The 6,000-nt window shown below is 42.1% G+C and overlaps 1 protein-coding gene across 2 annotated transcripts in view; it reads left to right on the plus strand.

Moving 5' to 3' along the window:
• Positions 1–6,000, plus strand: part of SNX10 (sorting nexin 10) — a 49,247-nt gene that overhangs the window by 23,941 nt on the left and 19,306 nt on the right. The gene's annotated exons all lie outside the window — the stretch shown is intronic.

Here is a 6,000-nt window from a genome sequence, read left to right on the forward strand (position 1 = left end):
CTTACTGTGCACACTTCTAGAATTCGCTCCCACAGTAAACAGTGACGGCCACCAGCTTGGACAGCTTTGAAAGAATTTTATCTCACGGAAGATAAGATGTTCAGTGACGTATACTAGTAGTAGACACTGCTAAAATTTGGGGTTGGCTTTTACAGCCCAACTCTCCATCAAAGGATTTAAGTGTCCCCTACATCCATTATCTTTATTTTGCAATAGAGTTCCCCCACCCCCTTGCAAGGAGGCGAAGACACCAAACAAAGGTGTGCAATAAAATAAAAATTATTATTATTATTATTATTATTATTATTATTATTGAGTTTTAAAGACTTTAGAAATTGCCCAGCCCCTTCACCAAAGACCACCCAAAGCATCACACACGTTACAGAAAGAGGCAGGCTACAACAGTTTAATAATAGTATTATTTATATGCCGCCCATCTGACTGGATTATCCCAGCCACTCTGTTTTTTTGTTTTTTTTAAAATAATATTTATTACTTTTCAAAAAATTTAAACACTAAAAAGACAATACAATACAATACATTACAACAAAAACAATAAAATAAATCAAACAATTTAATTCTCCCATCTTTCATTCACTTATTTCCACGACCTCCTCACACCTCCCTTTTTGTATTCCACTTCTGTTAATTATTTCAGCAATTCCTTTCCATCTTCCTCTGTTTTCTATCCTATAATTATCTTAGCTCATTCTAACCTTATTTTTTCCTTTAATACTCTATTAATCTATTTATACTTAATTCCTTATAACATTTCTACTAAAGCCATGTAACTTCATTCCAACATTTTTCTAACATTCATTAATTTTACAGTATTTCTGTAAATAGTCTTTAAATTTTTTCCAGTCTTCTTCCACCGACTCTTCTCCCTGGTCTCGGATTCTGCCAGTCATTTCCGCCAGTTCCATATAGCCCATCAACTTCATCTGCCATTCTTCCCGGGTGGGTAAATCTTGTGTCTTCCAATATTTTGCGATGAGTATGCTTGCTGCTGTGTTGCATACATAAAAAAAGTTCTATCCTTCTTTGACACCAATTGGCCGACCATGCCCAGGAGAAAGGCCTCTGGTTTCTTCAGAAAGGTATATTTGAATACCTTTTTCATTTCATTATAAATCATCTCCCGGAATGTCTTAATCCTTGGGCATGTCCACCAAAGGTGGAAGAATGTGCCTTCAGTCTCATTACATTTCCAACATTTATTGTCGGGCAAATGGTAAATTTTTGCAAGCTTGACCGGTGTCATGTACCACCTATAAATCATTTTCATTAAGTTTTCTCTTAGGGCATTACATGCCGTAAATTTCATACCTGTGGTCCATAACTGTTCCCAGTCAGCCATCATTATGTTATGTCCAACATCTTGTGCCCATTTAATCATAGCTGATTTCACCGTTTCATCCTGAGTGTTCCATTCCAACAGCAAGTTATACATTTTTGACAAATTCTTAATTTTGGAATCTAACAATTCTGTTTCCAATTTTGATTTTTCCACCTGGAAACCAACTTTTTTGTCCAAATTGTATGCCTCCATTATTTGATAATAATGGAGCCAATCTCGCACTTTATTTTTCAATTTTTCAAAGCTCTGTGTCCCAGCCACTCTGGGCGGCTTCCCACAAAAAACAGTAAAACACAATACAAAATCAAGCATTAAAATCTTCCCTGAAATTTGAGATTGTAGCTTGTCGCATGTCTGACAAGATCAGTCAGGATAATGGTCACTGATTGCATTACCTGGCCAAAGCGGCCATTCTTTTGAGATGGTAAATACCTTAGTTCTTGAATCCAGATCACAGACCTGCCCTGTTCATACACAAAATATACCCTCAAGAGACAGGATTTATAAGGGAAAAGAACCACTAGGAGAGCTTTTCCCAGTCTATTTCCTTGGGCAGAGGAAATATTTGGGGTTGTTAAGAGTCAAGATGACGTCAGGATTGCTCTCCTGTGGTATTTGAGACTTGTGGTTTATATACATATGTAAGTGTGTTTACCCTGTGCACTTAGGATCACTTGTTTTATATTTGAGACCTTAGAATTCTTAGAACAACTGAGTACCAGTTGCTGGAAATCTCAAGTGGGGGAAATGCTTTTGCACCCAGGTCCTGCTTCCAGACTTCCTGAGAAGCACATTTCCTGACCCTAAGCACGTTTACTAGGGTATAAGCCCTTTTAAACATAGTAGGACTTCCTTCTATGTAAACGTGTGTAGGATTTTGCTGTAAAATTGTATTTCTAAAGAAGACAGTCTTTTTTTTTAAAAAAAAAAAGGTAGATGTGTTGCTTGTTTAAGCACTGGATATGGGAGAGTGAGAAGGACAAAGGATCAAGGTAAGAGAGAAAGCGGAGAGAGAGGGTAAATACAGACACAAAAAGCTGCCCAGCCTACCAGCAATAAAAACAACAGGTACGAAAGAAAAAATACCTAGCTAGGGCCCTTTGAAATGAAATGGGGAAATTCCAAGGAGAAAATCCCTCTGTGTGTTTTTCCATAATGTGTTACCTGGTGTGGTTTCCTGCATTTTTCAACTCAAGCTAAAACTTCATACAGCAATAGCGAAGGTTGGCAAGTGGTGTTGAGATCTTCCTCTGGTGGGTGAAGGTACTGCCTGTCTAGGAAGGCAAAGGCTGGCTGCGCTTCTTCTGCTCTATGGTTTGTTCTCTAGGATGCAGTTGTGGTCGGGTGCCAGTGCTCGCCTGATCGTCCCATCACTGGCGTCACTGTATCTTAACCGGGAGGTGGAGGAACGAGGTGGCAGCAGGGTCCGTGTTGTGCAATCGGGAGCACTGGTGTGTTTACACCATGCTAACCTTCCCTGTCTCTTGGGTAAGGCATAGCAACTCCCATGATGGGAGGTCAGGTAAGGGGGAAGAGTGTTGTGCAAAAACAGAGCTGTTATAAGTTGTATATAAGTCATAAGCCAAAGCATTGCCCATTACAGTGGAACCTCGGTTTTCGACTTTCTGGGAAGCTGATCAATTTGGAACACGAACACCAAAAACCCAGAAGTAATCGCTTCCGTTTTTGAATGCGCCTTGGAAGTCGAATGGCATCCACTGCGTGTTTTTCCATTTTTTCAATGGATCTTGCCGGCCGCCCATTGATCCTCAATTTTCAAACGTTTCGGAAGTCAAACGTTTGAAAACCAAGGTTCCACTGTACCATGATTTGGAAGAAGTTTTCTTGGTTAAACTAGAGCAGGCATGTCCAATAGGTAGATCACTGGACGTCTGCGGTAGATTACTGGTAGATCATTGGTTCCCCCCGAAGAAGCTGAACAACTGTGGCTCCCCTAAAAAAAAGCTCAACATTTTACCTCCTCCCTGAAAAAACTCAACAACTTTGACCTGAACCCCCAAAAAGGGGGTAGATCCCTGCCAGTTTTTAACCGTGAGTAGATCACAGTCTCTTGGGAGTTGGCCACCCCTGACCTAGCGCATTAGTCTTTAAGCTAACATTTAAATTGCTTTTTTTATTTGAAAAGCAAAATACCTTTCTTTCTTTCTTTCTTTCTTTCTTTCTTTCTTTCTTTCTTTCTCTCTCTCTCTCTCTCTCTCTCTCTCTCTCTTTCTTTCTTTCTTTCTTTCGTTTCATTGTGCTGGGGAAAAGGCATAGAAGCCTTTGACAGTGTTCTGGTTTATCATGTAAATAAAAGTTGAATTTCCCCTCTTGCTTCACCTGGACTTTCCCTTTAGATAGTGAAGCCAGATCATTTAAATAAAATAGTTGGGCCTGCCATGATTAACTGAAAGTTTGTGGCCTCCAGGCAAAGGTTTCTTTTGATCTCCTGCCCCGCACCCACACACATCCCAATTATCTTTTGTTTTCTTCAATGAGGCAATTTGTGGGTGAGCAATTATATCTACAAACTGGTAGGTTTGAGCACTAAACTCAAAGCTCAAAGAACGGACTTCGCCCTGATATGAGAATTTGAACAATGTTTTCATGCGCTGAAAGGAATCTGTTTTTCACTGGGTTTTTCTCAAACTGTGGCACGGAAAGGTGTGTGGGGATGGAAACCCAGAGGGGAATGGTAGCATCTAGAACAGGCATAGGCAAACTTGCCCCTCCAGATGTTTTGGGACTACAACTCCCATCATCCCTAACTAACAGGACCAGTGGTCAGAGATGATGAGAATTGTAGTCTCAAAACATCTGGAGGGCTGAGTTTGCCTGTGCCTGATCTAGAAGCAGATGGTGCCTTACCCCTCCAAGACCTCCGTAAATTTCAACGGAATTTATATTGCCCTTTCCTGGGGAACTGCCTCTGTACCAGCCTCTTACTTGCTCACAGGAGCTGAGATGGCTTTTCACCAAAGAGACTAAATTCTGTACAGTTGATGGAGTTTAACAAATGTTATGGGGTTCAGTATGGGCCGGCTCAGCATTGCCATTCTGGATCACCAAAGGTAGAGGATCTGGTATGCTTTTTATTGGAGTATCCTTTCTATTGAGATCTGAGGATCTGCTACCTTGAGCCCCTTAGTGTTGGAATTACCAATAACAGCTCTCCTTTCAGCATTCATTCTGTATTTTTATCTTGTGGACTGCTTTGAGATCTTCGGATGACGGGTGATCTATGAATCATCATTATCATCAATGTGTATTGGCCGGAGAAGATTATTATGTGACATTTAGGACTGTGAAGTTTGTTCCATTGGCTGTAGGGGAGGCGGAAGACGCTTGCCATTTGAGATGATAATGAATGTTAATACATGTTGAGCAGTAGTAATGGAATAATTTTAATGATATTTTAGCATGGTTCAAAGTATTTTGCATGCACCTGCTTTGTTATTACTGTTTTAATGCTTTGTGTGAATGGCCTGATTGACTTAATGAGCTTTGTGAATCAGGGCATACAGCGCAGGTGGCACTGTGGTCTAAACCACTGAGCCTCTTGGGCTTGCCAATCAGAAGGTCGGCAGTTCAAAGCCCTACGATGGGCTGAGCTCCTGTTGCTCTGTCCCATCTCCTGCCAACCTAGCAGTCTGAAAGCACGCCAGTGCAAGTAGATAAATAGGTACCGCTGTGGTGGGAAGGTAAACAGTGTTTCTGCGTGCTCTGGTTTCTGTCACGGTGTTCCGTTGCACCATAAGTGGTTTAGTCATGCTGGCCACATGACCTGGAAAGCTGTCTGTGGACAAACGCCGGCTCCCTCGACCCGAAAGTGAGATGAGCGCCACAACCCCGTAGTCACCTTTGACTGGACTTAACTGTCCAGGGGTCCTTTACCTTTTACCACGTGTCAGTTCCCATGAAAGAAGGCTCCACTGAATTAGATCTGTTCATTGTCATGTGGGCACTGGTCCTATGCACAGGATGGGAATAACTCAGGCTTGCAACCTGACACATAGGAAGACATTGGAAGCTACCTTATACGGAGTCAGAGCACTGAGTGATCTAGCTCAGTGTTCCCTACACTGTTATCAGCTCTATGGGGTTTCAGACAGGGATATTTCCCGGTCCTCCCAGACGATGGCAGCGAGTGAACCTGGGACCTTCTGTGTGTGATCTATCACTGAGCTGCAGCCTTCCCCCACAAACCACTGAGCTATGGCCAGGGGCGAGCTAATCCTCACGTTAGAAGAATTTGGGTCTTGTTCCTTTGAACAAATGCTTCTGTTTGAACAAATGCTTTTAAGCCGCTGCTTTGCAGTGTCAACCGAGGGCACTCTCTGCTCCTTTGAGTTTCATTCTTCTTAAATTGTTTGCTCAGCAACAGCGACACAGGTGGGCTTTTCTAAGGAGACTCCCCACCTGTTCGGCAGCAGTTGTTGCCTGCATAAACCGGACAGAAAATTCCTGAAACTGTAGCTTAATAATCACACATTGGTTTGCTGGAAATACACTGCATTATTCAATTTAGAATTTCCCCTTTGGCGACCTGACAAGTAGTTTTTCCGGACATGTGCCACAGGCAGGATGAGTCATGGCTTTTCATTTTGCTTCCTTATTTCTCCCCCCCTCCGGAGCCCTTA

This window comes from Podarcis pityusensis, assembly GCF_964106645.2.
Source record: "Podarcis pityusensis genome assembly, chromosome: 12".
NCBI classification, from domain to species: Eukaryota; Metazoa; Chordata; class Lepidosauria; order Squamata; family Lacertidae; genus Podarcis; species Podarcis pityusensis.